The sequence below is a fragment of the Taudactylus pleione genome, unplaced genomic scaffold (assembly GCF_031769625.1).
Source record: "Taudactylus pleione unplaced genomic scaffold, aTauple2 ptg000080l, whole genome shotgun sequence".
In the NCBI taxonomy this organism is placed as follows: domain Eukaryota; kingdom Metazoa; phylum Chordata; class Amphibia; order Anura; family Myobatrachidae; genus Taudactylus; species Taudactylus pleione.
The window spans coordinates 9,305,057-9,324,044 of record NW_028284482.1 but is presented as its reverse complement, the minus strand read 5'-3'; the positions used below and the strand labels follow the sequence as shown (position 1 = coordinate 9,324,044).

At 45.2% G+C, this 18,988-nt stretch overlaps 1 protein-coding gene across 5 annotated transcripts in view; it reads right to left on the bottom strand.

The window, feature by feature from the left end:
* Positions 1 to 18,988, bottom strand: part of LOC148532287 (uncharacterized) — a 56,328-nt gene that overhangs the window by 23,241 nt on the left and 14,099 nt on the right. Inside the window, exon 1 of one of the 5 annotated variants that reach the window (XM_088468059.1) lies at positions 17,708 to 17,775. The exons of the other annotated variants lie outside the window; for them this stretch is intronic. The gene's annotated coding sequence lies outside the window, so the exon portion shown is untranslated. Of the gene's footprint in view, positions 1 to 17,707; positions 17,776 to 18,988 lie in introns of those variants that run through there. 5 annotated transcript variants of the gene reach the window in all.

Below are 18,988 nucleotides of genomic sequence, written 5' to 3'. Positions count from 1 at the left end.
ACGGCCCTGCTGCTTATTTGAGTATTATGACCGCTGATGCAGTAATGTTTATAAATGACATCCATGTCCTGTAATGTTCTGTACTGTAAGTCACTGTTATTATTATTACAGGTTTTGGTCACTCTGTTTCTGTACTTTGTAAGCTGCTGTGAACCCCTTGTGGTGCCATATAAATAAAGGATAATAATAATAGCAGCTTACCGGCCACTACGGTTTCAGTTTTCAGCTTTTAGTATTGTTAGTGATTCATGAACTCTGATTCTCTTTTTGGTGAAACCGCTGCTAATAGTCACCATAGTCTCCCAAATTCCCTATTAATATCACTTAGCCAAAGATGCTCCATGAATTGCTGCTGTACAATGAGGATCTTGAGAAAGGTCCTGCAGGGATGGAAACATCAACCTATGGCAATATGCTGACCTACATATGGTAACTAATAAATATGGTGGTATTTGTATATTTTGCATAAAACCGGTGAGTGCCCTCTTTCAAATTAGAATCTATAAATTGTATATTTACAGTACTGTACAAACAATTTATGCAGGTAAGAATGCTTTCACAAATAGAAATGTTAATAGTTTATTTTTATCAATTAACAAAATGCAAAGTGAATGAACAGACGATAAATCTAAATCAAATTAATATTTGGTGTGACCACCCTTTGCCTTCAAAACAGCATCAATTCTTCTAGGTACACTTTATGAAAATGGTTGGAAAGCACTTACACAATTCAAGAACTGAAAGCACAAAGAAGGTTTCACTGTGCATCATAATTGCCAACTATCCCAAAATGTATGGGAGACTCCCTAAATTTCGGTAGTGCTATGGACTTTCAGATGAGTTGGGGACACTCCTGCATCCTGCTCTCTTTATAGTGAAATGGACGGAATAGGGGTGCAATGATGTGATTTTATGATAATCATGTTGCAATTTGCACCACTGCATTGTAGTGTCCAGAACCAAATAGCACAATTTTGCAGTCCTGCCCCCCTTAGTGGCCACCTCCATCTATCCTCCTGAAAGTGCTCTGGAGGACAGTTTTAAAATATTGAATGTATGCTCAGGACAGCAAATCGGGGCCTCTGGAATGGAGGGAGTGTTACGTCCCTGGGGTAACGTACTCTACCTAAGCATACAGACCCAATTCTTTAATGTTGATTTTCCTATCTGTCTTGCTGACAGTAAGAATAAAATCATCATTTCTGGGGGGTTTTTCTTTCAGTCTTACTAATTAGTAGCAGCTAATGTATACCATATATGTGCACACATCAGATAACCATGGAAAATAAGAAATAGAATTTGGAAACACATAAGAGAATCTGAAAATAGTTTCCATTATAGGCAGTAGTGGGTAGTTGAACATGGCCAGTGGCCACTTAATATCAAAACCAAAAATCTTACTTTTACTTGATCATTCAAAAAAATCAAACAGTTCCCCATATAAATACATTACAGAGATCTTCACATGTGTATGAGTGACCCAATATTCTGAAAGCAAATCTTCAGTACTCTCACACCCACTGGTATCAGTTGTGTGCATTTTACTAGCATTATTAATACTGTACTAGTACAAGGCAAGAAAACAGCTCTATATATGGAAATCATTGTTTTCAATGACCTTATAAAAACTTTGGATGTTACTCATGGTCACCATCTTGTATAAATGATACAATATTCTAAAAATAAATTCATATGTCATGTGCATTCTCCACAAATTTTAATCCAAATCCCTCTTCATATCAATACTTCAACTCTATAAAACTGAATCCCTCTTCTATAAATTATCCAACATTCTAAAACAAAGGGCCTGATTCAGACCCACTCGCGAGCGGCTGTCCGCTCGCAAGTGGGTCGATGTTATGCACTGAGCATGCGCACGACGGAGGGAGCTCCGTCGTGCGCATGCGCCAGACGCGACGAGCGAAGGAAAGTCCTTCGCTCGTTGTGTCCGATCAAAGGGGGCGTGCTGTCAATGTTGATTGACAGCACGCCCCCTTTGGTGGGCGTGCCGGGGGCGTGCCTCCCTGACGGGGGCGTTCCCACGGGAACGCCTCCCGTCAGAAGCCGGCCAACTGACATCACTAGTGATGTCAGTGGGAGTGATTTTGGCTCTAATAGAGCCAAAATCACTCCGGAGCTTGCGGTTGAAAACCTCAACCGCAGGCTCCGGCTCGCAATTTCGATGGTCGCGATGGTCTCGACCATCGCGGCCATCACAAAGCACGCTCGTATAGCCTGTGGGTGGTGACCCACAGCTATACGAGCGTCCAGGAGGACGCTCCATGAAAATGGAGCCCGGCCCTCATTCAGAGCGTGCGCTCTGCTCAGAGCGTACGGCTCTGAATGAGGGCCAAAGTTTCTTGTATCAATCTTTAAACTAGAGATGAGCAGTTTGGTTTTGCTGAAAACCAAATATATACTCGAACTTTAAGAAGAGGGCCGTATTCAATTAGCAGTGAAAACGGCCTTATTTTCGCCATAGGCAAAAACTGACTTTTTTCGCCAAAAAAAGGGGCGATATCATGTAACTCTGACCTGTTCTTGTTCCTATAGTAGAAACCATAGGTATATCCACTGCACTGGAGCCTCGATATTCTATTTGATTGCCATGCCTCTTCCCGGACACGTCACGTACAACAGTATATTGTAATAATTCTAGAGTCCAATGGGGAGTGGTGCTACCAAAGATTGCATACAGATAAATTAAACTTAACCAAGGAATGGGGAAAGTGGAAAAAGAATCTTTAACTAGGTGCACTCGGGCATTGTATCAAATATTAAAATATAATTTTTACTATATCATATGGTAAAATATTAATATACTACATTGATAACACATGAGAAGCAAGCAAAATGAAAACAAAAAGAAAGAGAGAAATGAAGAAATGTTTCAAATGTTGATCCACTGGTGCTAATAATTATTAGTATCCCAATTATTTTTGTGATAATTTTTACAAGAAATAAATGTTCTTGATGTGTCTTATTTCAGCTGCTGCATCAATATCAGTTCTCATTGATTTCACACTATGAGGTTTAAGCATAATTATATATTGCTTGTATGGTATAAAGTTCTTAAGATTGTGATAATCAGGTAGTATAGTTGTTACAGAACTTCCCCCTATGACTGCAACAATGTTGTTATGAAGTCGTTACATAGAGTACATAGTGTATTAAACTGTTACATATACACAGTATTAACTGTGTCTAACCAGGGTGTTTACTGGAGCCATAACCATATTGACATTTCCCAAGCTATTGCTTTCAGGCACCATGTCACGCAAAGTACAGTATTGATTTATTTTATGTTTATTAAGCAGGAATTTTATAAGATTGACTTATGCATTCCTAAGTGGTCAGACGTTACAGTTCAGTGTTGTTGTTGCAAAAGACAGAAACAACATCTGGTTCCTCTGAGTTAGGCAACGGGTCAGTCTCTAAACCATATGAAGTCATTCTTGTTAATCTGTTTTGATACTAAGTATGTGGCTGCACATCTATACAGATAATACTATGTTGTAAGCCGGAGATAGTCATAGACACCTACATTAAAGAACAAGTAAAGACACATATTAAATATTATATTTTAATATTTAATAATTGACAAAACCTGCATAGTACAAACTAAATCATCTGTCCACCAACATACTGACATTGTTGTCTTGTGATAATTAGCCCACTAGGCCTGATTCCGCATTGCATGCAAACCACACACAATGTCAATAATCACGTAGTAGAGCTATTATTTGCTACTGCGCAGATGCACAAAGTTCTGAAAACACAACTGCGTATGTGTTATCCTGTGTGTATGCATGTTGGGTACGTCTCAGATGGGATCACAAATAGAGTGGCAAAGCAATGGGCATTCTTGGGCGGTGGCTGGGAGTTGGCCTGAAGTGAATGTAAAAAAAAGTCTGTCTCGTGAGCATGTGACGGGAGTGTCGTGGGCATGTCAGTGCTCAGATGCAGAGTCACTTCCACAGAAGCCATGTTCCGACCAAGAAACTGCATCTGCCAAAATGGAACATGCAATTATCGATGGTGCACCGTTGGTGGATTGTCTAGACCCATCGGCTGTGTTACAATGTGCTCAGGCCATGAAAGTGGGGGTCTCTGTGCTCACACTGTCAGGCATACGCTAGTACACAAATAGAAAACTGACACTACCATTTGCATGTTATTGCTCCCGCGTAGAATCAGGCCATAAGTGTGAAGCAAAAATGAGAAACATAACATTTTCAGGTAGAAACTGCAATTGTTACTACTGTAGGTAGGAGCTTTTACAAATATGGGCAATATGTTTGTTTTAAGGACTCCTCATGCTTGATTCTTGAGCACAGAGCCTAATTCAGAGATTTACGTAAATCTGATATTTACATAAATCTCAGATGCTTAATGTTCTGTGGATGCGCTGCGCATGTGCAGATCTGGTCCTGCTATATGGCTCGCAGTGCTCCAAAAGCCGCAGCATAATTGAGATGTTGCTGGCTTTTGGGGGTGTCGACGGGGAGTGTTCTAGAAAATGGAGGCATGTTGACTTCAGTTTCTGGGCATACCGAAGCCAGTAGCTCACTGGCCCTGGAAGCGTCATTTTGCCAAACATCTTGAGGGTATACAAAAAGGAAGCCGGCTGCCTTAATACCAGCAGCCGGCTTCCTGACTGTCATATCCCAGCGATGTAGACGCCTGACATCTCCCCGATGCAGGGAGACTGGCGCCCGGCATCCCGATCGAAGGGATGCCGGGCGCCGCGAACGGACAGCCGTGGGGGGGGATGGTTAGGTTTAGGGCACCCGGAGGGGAATTAGGGTTATGTACCCCCCCGGGAGGGTTAGGCTAGGGGGAGAGAGGGTTAGGGTTAGGCACCCCCAGGGGGGACTTAGGGTTAGGCAGCAGGGAAGGGGGGGTTAGGGTTAGGCACTTAGAGGGGGGATTAGGGTTAGGCACTTAGAGGGGGGATTAGGGTTAGGCACTTGGGGGGGAGGTTAGGGTTAGGCACCCCTAAGGAGGGTTAGGTTAGATAGTACTTACCTATCCACGATCGGGAATTCCAGCGCTGTCGGGCTTCCTCTGCCGGGATCTCTGCTGTTGTCGGCCAGGCACTGACGGGAATCGAAACGGCGGTATTTCATATCGATTCCATCCTGAGTAACCCAAAGGTTATTTAGATGTCAGATGGTCACGCAATTATTATTATTATTATCCTTTATTTATATAGCGCCACAAGTGTTCCGCAGTGCCTTACATAGTACATAAACAATTAAGTGAACAAGAAACTAGTGACTTACAGTACAATACAATGTAGGACAAGGACATGGTTTATACACATTGCTGCATTAGCGATTAAAACACTCAAATAAGCAGCAGGGAGTCAGCAATCAAGTTTTAGATGCCCTTGTGGGAAGTAATGAGCAGAAGAAAGTATAAGAAGAGGACCCTGCTCGTGAGAGCTTACATTCTAAAGGGGAGGAGCAGACAAACAGGCGTGACACAGATGGGGTAGACAGGGAGGAAAGAGCATGTAGTAGTGGGTTAGGATGAGAGCTGGAAGGCCTTGATGAAGTAGTGGGTCTTGAGAGCCCGTTTGAAGATATGTAGAGAGTTGGAGAGTCTAAAAAGGGAGAGGGAGAGAGGGAGAGAGTTCCAGAGATAGGGATCAGCATGGGATCTTGGAGGTGGCGCTGCAAAAGTTATATATATATTTTTTTCAAGGGGGCTTGGCCAGCCAAACGATACGTCACAAAATAACTTTATTGATAATTGCGATAATATGCCAAACACCCTCATTAAAAGCCAGACAGACGCGACTGTATAGGCTGATCGTCTGGTATTTAGATGCGGAGTATCCAGCTACACATGTTCCCTTGTGAGTGGGATACTCCATCATTAGAAACAGGGGTTTTAATTCATATATATCTGTCCATTTAAACCGGAGTGTATTTACTTCTGGTTTTTCATTTCCATTTTTTGGGGCTATAAACCGCCGTCTTTTCCCTAGTCACTATACCGTTTTTCACTATACCTTGAAAAAGACACCTACAGTAAGTGTCGAAACATGTTGGAAGAGTGACTGGGCAGGTGTTTGATCATCCACTACCAGAGGGTCCAGAACAGTTTCAGGCATAGAAACACCCGGGTTCCATCACTGTGCTGTTTCATGCTGATAAATTTTTTACATCTATCTTGTACAGATGCCATTTTTGTTTTTATATATTTTATTAAAGTGAAGTTAACTTCAAGAAATCTACGCTATTAGGGTGGATAGCCGTGTAGAGAAGCTGGTAGCGTGGAAGCTACTTGGAGTGGCTGGATAGCCATGTAGAGAAGCTGGTAGCGTGGAAGCTACTTGGAGCGGCTGGATAGCCGTGTGGAGAAGCTGGTACTGTGGAAGCTACTTGGAGCTGCGACAACACCTACAGAGTGCAGTGGGGAGGCTCACTTAGTTGGACTAAGGGACTTGTTGCACTGGCAACTTGTTTCAGCAGTGGAGATCCTTTTATAGTGGACGCTGGGAGTTGGTAGGCTGAGAGAGAAGGAGAAGGCTCCTCATTGATGGTAGTGGAGTCACATAGGGCGAATCCAAGATGGCCCCGTCCATGGACCGGAGGACAGCACTTCTTGGATGTGAGCAGCAAGGACCAAGCAGTCAGCAGGAGCCAGCATGGAGGTAGGACAGCAGCGGGACCTGTCAGAGGACAACAGCAGGACCCGCCCTGAGAGAGGAGGAAGCAGCGCACAGCGCGGGAGTCGGAAGACACCGCGGGTCAGCGCCCGCAAAGGTAAGTGACAGGGTCTGATTCTGGGGTCTCTGGAGCGACGTGTGACAGAATGCAGGATATGATGAGTGCAGGATATAATGAATGCAGGATATAATGAGTAGAGGGTGCGGAGGGTGCGCTCGCCCTATGGGTGTAATGCTGGAGTAATAGTGTGTTGTGTTCTTTTGTGTTCGATGCTGTTTGTGGAGTGATGGGGTGTAGGGAGGGAAGGGGGTCTAATGGACTGGAGGTGGTGGGTGAGGAAATGAAGACAGAGGCAGAAATGGGGGCCAAAGGGTTTATTGGAAAAAAACAGTACTAATCCTGTTTGGTCCCAGGCACCCAGGTGGGGTGAGCGATCCACTTGGGGGTGTGTGTGGGTGGAGACTGGGGAGGTGAGTGGACCCTTTTAGGGGGCTCCTTTCCGTGCAGTTCAATAGACCGGCACGTTACCCCTGCTGGACCTTTGGTCAACAGTCTTAGGATGTCTCGGGGGGAGGGGAGTGGTGGGTTGGCAGCGGGTCTGGCGGTTGTGGATGTACACCCTGGCGGCGTCCCGCGCAGGGGTATAAGTCTCGGAGTCACTTACCTACCGGTAGGATTTGTTGGTGAAAAAGGCTTGGGCTGCTGGTAGCTGGTGTTAGTTTCCTTTTGCAGATGCGGTGTTGGATGGCTGTTGCGGTGTCAGCGGTTGGAGGAAACTCTGTGTGTGGTAGTGGCTTGCTGGTGCACTGTGGGGCTTGGTGCACCGCGTTGCTGGCGTTCTGTTCCCGCTGCCTGGTGGGTGCCTGCTGGTGTGGATCGCTTAGGGATTGCTGCTGGACGAACAGCTGTGAGTGGAGCTGGTGTTGGTTGCTCCCAGGGGGCGGTGCGTGGTCGCCTGGGTCTAGCAGGTGGAGTGGTGATCTAGAGGGGTGCGAAGGGCTTTGCTAGGTGTGATGCCCAGCGCGGCCCTGCGGGTGGTGGGTAGAGAGGGTTCTGGAAGCAGCAAGGCTCGACCGAGTTCTCCACAGGAATGAAGAGCTATGGTGTAAGCTGGCTGTGGTGTCAGAATGTAGGGGGTCTCCAACGCGTTTCGGCAGGGGCTCTGCCTTCTTCAAGGAGGTAAGAAGTGTGGCTATGCATGTGTGAGGTTTAAATGTGGAACTTCCGGGTTCTGTGTTTGTCAGGTGGTGGAGATGACTAATCTGGGCTAAGAGTGGGTGTGGCCCATGTATCTGATAGGTCGTGGGTGATTGTGCGAGGCTAAGCCTGTGGTTGGGTGATAACGTCACGTGGTTTGGGCAGCCAATGGTTTACTGTGCAGCTGTGGTTGTGTTAGCTGGGGCTCGTGTATGGGTGCATATGTGGCTGCTATGGGGATTGTGACCGGCTGTGAATGGTCAGCGGCAGTCATGTGGTGTCGGCAGCCAATCGTGTGCTCATTAAATCCTCCACACAGCACAAAACACTCCGCATACCTCCTCCGCCCAACGCACGCCAGAGCCAGCTGTCACCTTAACCCATGTAAACATACGGAAACTCTACACAGCACAAGATTGGCTGCCAGAACCACGTGACCACCTCCAACCAACCGCACCCGGTCTCGATCCCCATAGCAGCTGCATAATGCATTAAAGCACACCAGCCCCAGCATACACACCCACACCAGCAGAGCACACGATTGGCTGCCGACACCACATGACCGCCGCTGACCATTCACAGCCGGTCACAATCCCCATAGCAGCCACATATGCACCCAGACACGAGCCCCAGCTAACACAACCACAGCTGCACAGTAAACCATTGGCTGCCCAAACCACATGACGTTATCACCCAACCACAGGCTTAGCCTCACACATTCACCCACGACCTATCAGATACATGGGCCACACCCACTCTTAGCCCTGATTGGTCATCTCCACCACCTGACAAACACAGAACCCGGAAGTTCCACATTTAAACCTCACACATGCATAGCCACACTTCTTACCTCCTTGAAGAAGGCAAAGCCCCTGCTGAAACGCGTTGGAGACCCCCTACATTCTGACACCACAGCCAGCTTACACCATAGCTCTTCATTCCTGCGGAGAACTCGGTCGAGCCTTGCTGCTTCCAGAACCCTCTCTACCCACCACCCGCAGGGCCGCGCTGGGCATCACACCTAGCAAAGCCCTCCGCACCCCTCTTGATCACCACTCCACCTGCTAGACCCAGGTGACCACGCACCGCCCCCTGGGAGCAACCAACACCAGCTCCACTCACAGCTGTTCGTCCAGCAGCAATCCCTAAGCGATCCACACCAGCAGGCACCCACCAGGCAGCGGGAACAGAACGCCAGCAATGCGGTGCACCAAGCCCCACAGTGCACCAGCAAGCCACTACCACACACAGAGCTTCCTCCAACCGCTGACACCACAACAGCCATCCAACACCGCATCTGCAAAAGGAAACTAACACCAGCTACCAGCAGCCCAAGCCTTTTTCACCAACAAATCCTACCGGTAGGTAAGTGACTCCGAGACTTATACCCCTGCGCGGGACGCCGCCAGGGTGTGCATCCACAACCGCCAGACCCGCTGCCAACCCACCACTCCCCTCCCCCCGAGACATCCTAAGACTGTTGACCAAAGGTCCAGCAGGGGTAACGTGCCGGTCTATTGAACTGCACGGAAAGGAGCCCCCTAAAAGGGTCCACTCACCTCCCCAGTCTCCACCCACACACACCCCCAAGTGGATCGCTCACCCCACCTGGGTGCCTGGGACCAAACAGGATTAGTACTGTTTTTTTCCAATAAACCCTTTGGCCCCCATTTCTGCCTCTGTCTTCATTTCCTCACCCACCACCTCCAGTCCATTAGACCCCCTTCCCTCCCTACACCCCATCACTCCACAAACAACATCGAACACAAAAGACCACAACACACTATTACTCCAGCATTACACCCATAGGGCGAGCGCACCCTCCGCACCCTCTACCCTATTATATCGTTACACAGGACCCGGTACTCCTGCTTTTAGGAAGGTGCAGCACCCCGACACAAACAATACATCTCGCATCCCATCTGCCCATACAGCAGAGCGCAGTTCTAACCCATCATTTGCAGGATATAATGAGTGCAGGATATAATGAATGCAGGATATAATTAATGCAGGATATAATGAGTGCATGAATTAGAGTTTCTGCAGTGTTTTGTGTAAGATATGGGCATTTTCTGGATATTTTTTTTATATCTGGGTTTTGAAACAGATAAATGGGGGGAACAAAGAACAGTCCAGAGTCAAGGATGACATTTAGACAGCAAGCTTTAAGGGTAGGGTTGATTGTCGAATTATCAACAGTGATAGAGATATCAGGGTGGTAACTACTATAGGCCGGTGGAAATATTATTAATTCTGTTTTGGAAAGATAAAGTTTTAGGTGGCGATATGACATCCAAGAAGAAGTGTTGTTCTGCATTTCTAATTAGAATTTGTGAAGAGTGGGAGATGAGTGTGGAGGGGGAAGGATGAAGGTAGTACTAAAATAGTTCTAAAATAAGAGGAAAAGAAGATGGTAGAAAGAGGGGGTACAAGGCATTTCAGCTAAAGATAATTATATAGTTAATGAGACATCTGCTAACTGGGTAGCACAATATGAGTATTATGGGTCACATGTTTTGTGGATATTTTGTTCTATTCGGGAAATGAACCAAATGCAGCTGATAAGTACTAGAGTGGGAGGGATGTTTTTTCCAGTTGCTTGCAACTTGGTATTTGGCAGATGTGCATAATAAGCTTGTCAGTAGACTTATCCCTTGTTCTATAAGGGCAAATAGGAATTGGTTTATAAGAGTTAACTTTAGAGGTAATCCTATAAAGTTGGATAAAATTTCCGAATTATATAATGTTTGAAACTGCCAATACTGAGCCTCATTTATCAATGAGTTTTATCATTCACAATGAGTGATAAAACTCACTGCGTATGATAAATGGTGCTCCAGCCAATCAGCTCCCAACTGTCATTTTTCTAACAGATGACAGTTGTTTGCTGATTGGCTGGAGCACCATTATCATATGCAGCGAGTTTTATCACTCATTGTGAATGATAAAACTTGTTGATAAATGAGGCTCATTGTCTCAAGTATTGTACTAAATTTTATGAAGCCGCTCTGGGACTAAACACTATTTTGTAAGAATTTGTTCTTATAGCAATGCTAATTGAACATTTATTGTACAGATCCTAAGAAGTATTTGTTACAGGCTTCTTATTCAAAGGTGACTCCTATGTCTGATTCCAAGTAGAGATGTGCCGGTTCGATTTTACTCAGATATGTTCGAATCTCAAAACGGCATCTTATTGGCTATGACGTTTTTTGGATAGCCAATAAAATAAATCCAAACTATTCTAAACTTGCAATAATTTTGGTGAAAAGAACCAAGTAAAACCGAACCCGCACATCTCTAATTCCAAGGTTAACATATGAGTGTCTCGGTCTGACGTTGCAGTTATCATTATAGGTCCACGTGCGTTCAATCTGGAAATGCTGCTTTGATTGAGGTCAAATCAAAATGACATATTTATTGTTGAGTAGGTGATACTTTTCAGTATTTCTGCAAATGAAAGCAGAGCAAAACTTCTATTATGTGATTAAATCATGTGATTAACAGATTTCCAGGTGTTTGCCATATTGTCAATTTTCTTGGAAGAAAAAGGGATGAACTCATATGACAGTGAGGGGAGAGCTGACAGATGGAGACCTCGGTTGGCATTGTCTCAAGTAGACAGAGACATAGTCGTGGTAGGAATAAATATGACAGAATCCAGTCTATGTTGCTTTCAAAACCAAGCAAATTCTACCAATCCATTCATTAACCATGTGCACTCAGTGTTTTGTATTTAGTTTAATATTTATTTAGTTTAATATAGTTTAGTATTTAGTTTTAAAGGCTAGGATATGAATGAAACACATAGCATTGTAATACTGAGAAATTGAGGCAGATCCAGTATAATCTGGGCAACAGTAGGATACTTACTTTAGGATGGGTATTATATAATCTTTGATCTATTTATTGCAAGTAGTTTTTAGAACGTTGAGTACTCAAGTAAGCACTGCTTCAGAAGGACTCTTAGGAAGGTGTTAATTTTTATTACATTTATGCAACTTGTCCAGTGAATAGTCATTCTTCTAATGAGCTAGATCTTGCTCAATATAGATAGCTTTGTAGTAGAGTTTATCATATAATTTTGTAACATAAAGGCCTAAACACAGTGGCGTAACTAGGGCAGGGCGAGCGGGGTTCGTGCCCTGGGCGCCGTTGGACCGGCGGCGCGCCGCCAGCCACGGTACCGGCCCGCCCGCCCTAGATAGCCAGTGTAGCACCGACCGCAATGAGTGCGGTCAGCGCTACATATTTGCACAGGACCGGCGCTAGGCTTCCAGCGCCGGTCCTGTGCTGCACGCCTGAGCCCGTTCCCTCCCCCTGAGTGCTTGCCCAATAGCGCCAGGAGGCGGGCTCAGGCTGTGCATAACACACGCATCGCCGCCAGCGCTGGCGGCGATGCGTGTGTTAAACAGCAGCCAATGAGAGTCAGATAGACTCTCATTGACTGCTGCAGCACCCACTGCAAGAGCCGGACTCCCGTCCGGCCCCTGCAGTGGGTAATGGGACTGACGTCATGACGTCAGTCCCATAATGCTGAGCGCGCCAGCCCGGGCGGACTGGAGGGCGGGAGCGGCATCGGCATCGCGGACAGGAGCAGCGTGGAATCAGGTAAGTATATTTTTATATATATTTATTTATTTATTTTTAAACCTATCTGGACAATGGGGGAGGGGTTGGCTACTACTGGGGGGGACATCTACTGGGGGGGGACATCTACTGGGGGTGCCATTGGGAGGACCTCTACTGGGGGGGGCTACTCTACTGGGGACTACTACTTGGGGGGGACTACCACTGGGGGCATTCTAAAAGGGGCCTAGTATTACTAGAGGCACTGCACTCGGGGGACCACTAATGGGGGCAATAATAGGAAGGGCCACTACAGGGACCACTGGATAGGGGGGGGTCACTACTGGGAGCCTGCATCAAGGGGACCACTACTGGGGGCACTGCATGGGAGGGGGGGCACTACTGCTGGGGGCACTATAGAAGGGGCTTCCTGCTAGGGGCACTGCGGGGACCACTACAGGGGGCACTAGATAGGGGGGATCACTACAGGGTGCCTGCATAAGGGGACCACTACTGGGAAAACTGCATGGGGGGGACTACTGTTGGGGGCACTACATAAAAGGGCACTGCATAAGGGGATACCGCTACTGGGCGCACTGCATTGTGGGGACTGCTACTGGGGGCACTGCATAAGGGGGAACACTACGTGGGGCACTGCATTTGGGGGGGCCATTACTGGGGGTACTGAGTAAGGGGAACTAATTGGGGGCTGTATAAGAGGGACCACTACTGGGGATACTGTATAAGGGGCACTACTATGGGCCTGCATGAGAGGGACCACAACTGCATACTGTGGGTACTACTGGGGTTAAGGTGCATATGGATAGGAATGTTCAGTTTGAAAATAAAGGGGTGTGTCATGTTGACACGCCCCATTTTTAAGTGACCACGCCCATTTTTGGGGGGAGGGGGGGGGCTCCCTTTTCAAATTTGTCCTGGGCTCCAAATACCCTAGTTACGCCACTGCCTAAACATTTTATTGAGTCTGTCTCAATTCAAAATTTCACGTGATCTGGTACCTGTAGAAGGCAGATTTGTGATTATTAACCTTGTATCAAAATTATCTGGTAGGTAGAAAGGCAGATTTGAGATTATTAACCTTGTGTCAAGACACGGCACACAATCTTCTTTATATAAGTTAGGAATGGAAGTGAGATGTTAGGTGTGATTCAATAGGACATTGTCAGGAAAGGGGGCAGTTTTATATTGGGATTTGCTAACCTCAATCTCTGAGATATCCGGGTTGGATCGAATCTTAATAGCTAAGGGCTTAATGACCAGAGTGAAAATTGGCTAAATAAGGGTGTACCCTTATTTAGTAAAAAGAAAAGAAGACAGAAATGTCCCTTGGTTGGCGCACTTACAAAAAATAATGTAATTAAAATTTAACTTTTGTTAAACAGTCTAAAAAAATATAAAATAAGTAATATTCTCTCCAGTGAAATATAAAATATGAAAAAACGTCTTGGTGTGTTAATTACTGAATGAATTATCTTATTGGTACACCTGAGCATGTAATGACGACTCAAATAAGGATAACCTAACCCCCTCTCCCCCCATAGGTGCCTGAGCCTAGCCCCCCCCTGCCCGGAGCCTAACCCTAACCTTCCCCTCCTGCAGCCTAACTCTAATTCCCATTGGGCTACCTAAACCTAACTCCCGCCCACCCCCCCATATCTGATATTTTTGTTTTTACCTGTCCCCGGTGTCCTTATGATCGGTATGCTGTCTGCCGGGTCCCGACATCAGCATCCTGAGTCGTGTCGGGATTTCGGCACCGGTGTTCTCTCGGCGATCAGGATTTTGATTCCGCGGTTCCGGCAGACGCCATCCCGGTTGTCGGGATGTTGACTGCATTCCGTTAAAGGAATCATATGGCAAACTGTTAGTATAAAATTGTGGAGGAATTGTGACAGTGAAGAATTTGTACTAGAATTATAATTGTTTGCAGAAATTTCTATATAAAGCCATAATGTCTTAAAGACTGGGTCATAAATAGCCACAAAACCCTGTAGAAGGCTTTCTCAGCATCCGGGAAATAAGTGCTGGTGAAGGAATTTTATGTTTGTTGTTATAATGAAATGCATCAATTCTGGTCTAGTGTTATCCAGCACTGACTGGATGGGACAAACCCCACTTGGTCTGGACGAATCAAAATGGGGTAGTGTGGTTGGTCAAGACTTTTGGAACGATCTTAAATCGGTATTAGCACTCACTTGGTCATGAGTCATCTTGGATTACCCTTACAAGTGTGAATTTCAAGAAGTTATGCAGAAGTAAAACGGTAACTGGTTTATTAAACACTTGAAGGCAAGACAAAGACCAGGGTTCACACAGGATAATGATAGCACAAAGCAGCTAAATTATGAGAAGTCCAGGAATAAGAATAAAAAACTGCGGGCAGGAGTAAATGGCTGAGCAGGAATAATAGGTTAGCATACTTGACCTGTAAAACAGTGGCAATAAGGCAAAGTCTCAAAATATGAAACTAATTTGAGGTGTTAATGAAAGCAGCCACAGATACTCATTAGTCGAAGTTTGAGAGACAGCGTGGTTCTGTAATGGACTGCAGGCCCAGAGCAGGAAGGGAACTGTGTGGATACTGAGCAGCCTGGGACCTGAACTAGACACCAGGAACAGGACAGACACAGTTAAACGGCAGAAAGCCTCCAAAAGCAGCATGAGCTAGATAGTCTCCGGTAACATGAACTGATGATCTGGCAATGAGTGGTCAGATATGCTGGGTAACAAGCAGGAGAAACAGGTGCAGCTCATTAGCCAATTGCCTCCAGCTGCAGAGAGACAAACCATGTAGTGCTAGGAGCACCAGCAGAAGTGCAGCACCACTGGTGAAAAATGATACTGCAGGAAGTAACACTGAGAGAGCACCACAACTGGAGGAAGAGTGGTACTGCCATGGATCGCAAGTATTTTAGTGTGGCCGGAGGCAGGCCACACGGGGTTAATGGCTGCCACAGCACTGAAAGGGTTAACCCCCGTGCTGTGCCGTCATTTTTAAAAGGACAGTGTAAAGGAACACTGCACATGGTTTATAATAAACTGTATCAAAGTATATATGTATTGCTGCAATGCATTAGTGCATGAAGCAACGTATATTTAATAGGCTATGCACTATATGGTTTACATGTATATTTTGTAGAGAAAATGCACTTATAAGGAATGTGTAAGTTGTTTTAGAAGGCTGTAGCTATAAGTGAAATGGTTATGAGACCTTCTCACCTCCTGACATAGGAAGTGATATGTTAATCATCCTGACCTATGATAGTGGCCAGAGCCATTGTGTAACTAAGCTTTCTTTGAAGTGCATTCCAAGTGACCTCTGGCTGGAAGTTCTCTGTGTGAAGGTGTGAATGGTGTCATATAGCCAAACGCTTCACATACAGAACTTCCTTTTGAAAAGACAATTTGTTTTTAAGGAGATCCTTTTGGATGCCACTTGTAAAAGCTGAATGTGTTAAGGTTGGAAATGCCAAACTGATAAGGATGAATGCATTTACCATTTCCTGTGACATGTTATACCAACATTTTAGGAGACAGTATAATGTATGATAAATCAGTTTGTGTGGTGGAATAGGAAGGAGGATATTGAGAGACTCCTTTGAAATGTAATATGTTGTTAATTTATGTTTTCTGAGCTAGAATGATTGGCTAGAAGGAGCGCAGGGTGGATTTGCCCCACTGTGATGTTGTGTGTAAGAATGACATAAAAAGAGGGACTGTGAGCCCTGTATGTGGTACAACCCTGTAACTTCTATGAGGAGAAGAGCTGCTGATAAGATTCCTGTATGTGGTACATCTTTGGAAATCCTTTGTGGAGAATTGCTGTTTGATTCTGTGTGATATTCCCCTTCAGACGGAAGGGAGGGTCTTCTTTAAGACATTGAGCAAATAAACACAGTTTGCCTTTACCAATTGCCTCAATCTAACGACCAACAGAATTGCGCAAAAACGCTATTCCGTTCTCCTGCTGTTCTGGGTAAGAGCTCCGTGTCTCCAAGTTCAAGCCCTCTGCCAGCTACCGTTCAGACCTGGTCCATTGCGAGGGATCAGGTGGGAACAGCCGACACCAAACAGGAGGTGTGTCCATAGTTAATCAAACGCATATGCAGCAGAAGCGGTTCCAGGTTCCAAGGCAGGAGCCTGAGTGTACCTAGTAAGCGGTTCCAAACGCCGATGGTAGAGTTTGGTGGTGGCAGCATCGTTAAACGCCCACGGCGCAGTGGGCGGAGTTAGTGACAGGCGGTCACTGACGGTGAGTGGGAGTCCAAAAGCGCTAACCCGTGACCAGGGACGTCCTATTTAGTAGTGAAATTGGACAGTAATTTGAGCATACCGAATGGTCCTTACTAGGGATTGGAATAATGTTTAATCTGAGCCATTGATGATTCGGTTCCGGTGGCTAACACTGCAATAATGAGAATCCAATGTTTCCTCACAATCGCAAGTTTTATTTCCAATGTTCTACCAATGTATTAGATTGGGGGCAGGCAGGCTCATTTGATTGACTCCACTTCCTAAGCCTGTATGTACATAAGATATGTGCAATTTCAGTTAAATCCTCCTGTAATTAAAAAATACATTTCTCAGCATGCCACACAGGACTCAGACTCACAACCTCACTTACTACAGTCAGATACCTAACACATTGATTTGGTTCTGCACAGGTAGCCTAGTAACTTTAACTAAATGAAGATCGTTGTAAGTGTCGGTTTAAACCATAGCAGCTAAGCAGATGTATGTATTGTGTGGCTGCATGCAGTTTGTGTTTGTACATAGGGAATCATAAGAGCAGGTTAGCATAGTCATCAGCAGCAATCACCTAGCACCGAGACAATCAATTATAGTACATTTTTACCATTAATCGATTTGACAATCTTTCAAAGTAAAGGGCATGAAGGAAATGAATGAAATTATGCCACAAACCAGGCTTGCTGACAATGCTGTCTTATCAAGATTTCAATAGATCAAGGGTAGGAAACTGTTTTTGCTGTAGGTGCTAGACATTCAACATCACCTGCCAAAAAAGTCTCCAGAGTGCCACCACAATTACAACATATACAAACATTTAAAACAGTAATAGATGGGTACTGTAAATGTTTGTGGCTTCACTGCCCTTCCGTTTAGGAAGCTAGTTTGCTCAGATTAAGTTAATAATGTGTAGTCTGGAGATGAAAACATGCTTCAGAATTTTGTAATATGTTTGATTGTGAGCAGGACTAACTGTGGTAGGGTTCACTCACCAGATTCCCAGACTTCGCTGTGTATGCAAGCTACACTTTAGTTCTTCAGTTTGGAAGGGATCTAGCCACCAGAAGGGACTTATCTGTGAGGGAGGGAGCTGGAGTAGGAGGGAAGAAGCAGCACAGCATGCCTAATAGGAGAGGGACTGACCCAAGGGTGCTACTCAAAACATCCTTGAGTGTAACAGTGAGTATCCATATCCACACCGGCAGGACACATTCAAATAACTGTTCCCTGTGGCGGGTGACATCTGATGCCAGCTGCGAGCCAGGTGCAGCTCGCGGACTGGTGGCCATTTGAATTTGGTGCCAGGCGCGAGCCAATTACAGCTTGAGGACCAGCAGCCAATAGTCATGGCTGGCTCCACCTACAGCTTCTGACGTCAGACGCCACTGGGCAGAAAAGTCAGTTCGGTGGTGGGCGGAGGATGGAGATGTGGCGGGCAGAGCTCCGGCGGACCTGGAAGAGCACAAAAGACGTCGGACTCAAGACAGTCCTGGCCAGCGGCAGAAGAATGCGGCTGAGGACAGGTAGGCTACCATTAATTCCTCCCGAGACCACCAGGTTGTCAGAACATCAATATTCTGCATTATTATATTCCTTTTTATACGTGTATTAATCTTCTGGTAATATAAGGGAAGAGATTCCATGAACATTAATTGTTAATAACGTAGAGAGCAAGTCTTTCTGTAAATCAATCTTTGGGTTTTGCATCATTTCCAAGCAGAAATAGTTTGTACATTCCCTATTAGATGTGTAGCACAGATATTCTCCATAACCTCACAGTCATCACAAGCTGAGTATCCCACAATGTGTAGAAAATATGTCTATTACATATTTAGGAAGATGTAAGTAATGTGGGCAAGAGTTCAAACATTGTTATAACACACTCCTAGCTCTAGCGGTACGCTAGATGTCACATATCCTAAGATTATAATATGACCTCTAATTATATAATTTATATTATCATAGCATGTTCTAAAGATGTAGCCAGCATTGACGTAACAGCTCCCAAATAGAGCTAAATGAAAGCTCTGGGGCCAGTGAGAAAACAGACTGCCCTATATCAGTCCACACAACACAATGAAACATACCTATACATTATACGCAATTACTGAAATGTCCCAGACAGTGTTATTATACATAGCAACAATTCCTCATTGTACAACAGAACCTTTCCCAGCTTGTAGTACAGCCTTTAAATAAGAATGCAAGGTGTTTTGCTAAACAGTATTATACATTGATGATTATTATAAATATATTGCAATGTAGAAGATGTA